Source organism: Dendrobates tinctorius, unplaced genomic scaffold (assembly GCF_039654945.1).
Source record: "Dendrobates tinctorius isolate UK_male_01 unplaced genomic scaffold, ASM3965494v1 ptg000028l, whole genome shotgun sequence".
In the NCBI taxonomy this organism is placed as follows: Eukaryota; Metazoa; Chordata; class Amphibia; order Anura; family Dendrobatidae; genus Dendrobates; species Dendrobates tinctorius.
Genome location: NW_027361696.1, coordinates 94,046,226 through 94,050,365, shown reverse-complemented (window position 1 = coordinate 94,050,365; position 4,140 = coordinate 94,046,226).

Genomic DNA, 4,140 nt, shown 5'->3' with positions numbered 1-4,140 from the left:
CAAAGCAACCCCAAAACATTAGGGAACCTCCGCCATGTCTGACTGCAGGCCGTGTTCTTTTCTTTGAATGCCTCTTTTTTTCTCCTGTAAACTCTATGTTGATGCCTTTGCCCAAAAAGCTCTACTTTTGTCTCATCTGACCAGAGAACATTCTTCCAAAACGTTTTAGGCTTTTTCAGGTAAGTTTTGGCAAACTCCAGCCTGGCTTTTTTATGTCTCGGGGTAAGAAGTGGGGTCTTCCTGGGTCTCCCACCATACAGTCCCTTTTCATTCAGATGCCGACGGATAGTACGGGTTGACACTGTTGTACCCTCGGACTGCAGGGCAGCTTGAACTTGTTTGGATGTTAGTCGAGGTTCTTTATCCAACATCCGCACAATCTTGCGTTGAAATCTCTTGTCAATTTTTCTTTTCCGGCCACATCTAGGGAGGTTAGCCACAGTGCCATGGGCTTTAAACTTCTTGATGACACTGCGCACGGTAGACACAGGAACATTCAGGTCTTTGGAGATGGACTTGTAGCCTTGAGATTGCTCATGCTTCCTCACAATTTGGTTTCTCAAGTCCTCAGACAGTTCTTTGGTCTTCTTTCTTTTCTCCATGCTCAATGTGGTACACACAAGGACACAGGACAGAGGTTGAGTCAACTTTAATCCATGTCAACTGGCTGCAAGTGTGATTTAGTTATTGCCAACACCTGTTAGGTGCCACAGGTAAGTTACAGGTGCTGTTAATTACACAAATTAGAGAAGCATCACATGATTTTTCGAACAGTGCCAGTACTTTTGTCCACCCTCTTTTTTATGTTTGGTGTGGAATTATATCCAATTTGGCTGTAGGACAATTCTTTTTGTGTTTTTTCATTTAAGACAAATTAAATGAAGATAATAATACCAAAGAATTTGTGTTTGCAATCATTTTCAGGAAGAAAATGAGTATTATCTGACAGAATTGCAGGGGTGTCAATACTTTTGGCCACAACTGTATGTAGTTTGCATGTTGCATGCATGTGGTATATATGTAGTATGTATGTTGCATGCATGTAGTATATATGTAGTATGCATGTTGCATGTAGTATATATGTATGTTGCATGCATGTAGTATATATGTAGTATGCATGTTGCATGCATGTAGTATATATGTATGTTGCATGCATGTAGTATATATGTGGTATATATGTAGTATGCATGTTGCATGCATGTAGTATATGTGCAGTATGTATGTTGCATGCATGTAGTATATATGTAGTATGCATGTTGCATGTAGTATATAATGTATGTTGCATGCATGTAGTATATGTGTAGTGTATATGTAGTATGCATGTTGCATGCATGTAGTATATATGTTGTATGTATGTTGCATGCATGTAGTATATATGTGGTATATATGTAGTATGCATGTTGCATGCATGTGGTATATATGTAGTATGTATGTTGCATGCATGTAGTATATATGTAGTATGCATGTTGCATGTATTATATATGTAGTATATATGTATGTTGCATGCATGTAGTATATATGTAGTATGCATGTTGTAGATATGTATGTTGCATGCATGTAGTATATATGTAGTATGTATGCTGCATGCATGTAGTATATATGTAGTATGCATGTTGCATGCATGTAGTATATATGTTGTATATATGTATGTTGCATGCATGTGGTATATATGTAGTATGCATGTAGTATATATGTAGTTTGCATGTTGCATGCATGTGGTATATATGTAGTATGTATGTTGCATGCATGTAGTATATATGTAGTATGCATGTTGCATGTAGTATATATGTATGTTGCATGCATGTAGTATATATGTAGTATGCATGTTGCATGCATGCAGTATATATGTTGCATGCATGTAGTATATATGTTGTATATATGTAGTATGCATGTTGCATGCATGTAGTATACGTGTAGTATGTGTGTATGTTGCATGCATGTAGTATATATGTAGTATGCATGTTGCATGTAGTATATATGTTGCATGCATGTAGTATATGTGTAGTGTATATGTAGTATGCATGTTGCATGCATGTAGTATATATGTTGTATGTATGTATGTTGCATGCATGTAGTATATATGTGGTATATATGTAGTATGCATGTTGCATGCATGTGGTATATATGTAGTATGTATGTTGCATGCATGTAGTATATATGTAGTATGCATGTTGCATGTATTATATATGTAGTATATATGTATGTTGCATGCATGTAGTATATATGTGGTATATATGTAGTATGCATGTTGCATGCACGTGGTATATATGTAGTATGTATGTATGTTGCATGCATGTAGTATGCATGTTGCATGTAGTAGATATGTATGTTGCATGTATGTAGTATGTATGTTGCATGCTTGTAGTATATATGTAGTATGCATGTTGCATGCATGTAGTATATATGTTGTATGTATGTATGTTGCATGCCTGTAGTATATATGTGGTATGTATGTTGCATGTAGTATATATGTTGTATATATGTATGTTGCATGCATGTGGTATATATGTAGTATGCATGTAGTATATATGTGGTATATATGTAGTTTGTATGTTGCATACATGTGGTATATATGTAGTATGTATGTTGCATGCATGTAGTATATGTAGTATGCATGTTGCATGTAGTATATATGTATGTTGCATGCATGTAGTATGCATGTTGCATGCATGTAGTATATATGTGGTATATATGTAGTATGTATGTATGTTGCATGCATGTAGTATGTATGTAGCATGTAGTATGTATGTAGCATGTATTTTTTTTTTTACATTCAACACATAGGCTGGATGATGGGACTACTACTGTCCCATCATTGGCTAATGTGTAAATCACCGTCAGGGTAGCTGGCATCGCCCGATGAGACTTGTAGTCCCATCGGACGATGCCTGCACAGACCCCCGCAGCCTGCAAAGATCCCCAGACAGTCGGCACAGACCACCGGCAGGCCGGCACAGCCCCCCGGCAGGCCGGTACAGACCCCCGGCAGTCCGCTGAGACCCCCGGACACTCTGTACAGACCACCGGCAGGCCGGCACAGCCCCCTGGCAGGCCGGTACAGACCCCCGGACAGTCGATACAGACCACCGGCAGGCCGGAACAGCCCCCCGGCAGGCTGGTACAGACCCCCGGCCAGTCGGCACAGACCCCCGGCCAGTCGGCACAGACCCCCGGGCTGTCCGTACAGACCCCCGTCAGGCCGGTACAGACCCCCGGCAGGTCGGTACAGACCCCCCAGAAGGCCCGAACTGACGGCGCATCATGATTCGCACAGACCGCGCATCATGATTATGTCATTTCGGCAGCCAATCAGAGCCACAGCAGTGGCTCTTTGCATTATGGGAACTTGCGATTCCGATATCCGATATTGAAAAAATATCGGTACTCGGTATCGGAATTCCGATACAGCGAATATCGGCCGATACCTGAAATTTGCAGTATCGGAATGCTCAACACTATGTAGTATATGTGTAGTATGTATGTTGCATGTAGTATATATGTATTATATATGTATGTTGCATGCATGTAGTATATATGTGGTATATATGTAGTATGCATGTTGCATGCATGTGTTATATATGTAGTATGCATGTAGTATAAATGTGATATATGTAGTATGTATGTTGCATGCATGTAGTATATATGTGGTATATATGTAGTCTGCATGTTGCATGCATGTAGTATATATGTAGTATGCATGTTGCATATAGTATATATGTAGTATATATGTATGTTGCATGCATGTAGTATATATGTGGTATATATGTAGTATGCATGTTGCATGCATGTAGTATATATGTTGTATATATGTATGTTGCATGCATGTGGTATATATGTAGTATATATGTAGTATGTATGTTGCATGCATGTAGTATATATGTAGTATATATGTATTTTACATGCATGTAGAATATATGTAGTATGTATGTTGCATGTAGTATATATGTGGTATATATTTAGTATGCATGTTGCATTCATGTAGTACATATGTTGTATGTATGTATGTTGCATGCATGTAGTATATATGTAGTATGCATGTTGCATGTAGTATATATGTAGTATGCATGTTGCATGCATGTGGTATATATGTATCATAGAATCGTAGAGTTGGAAGGGACCTCCTGGGCCATCTGGTCCAAC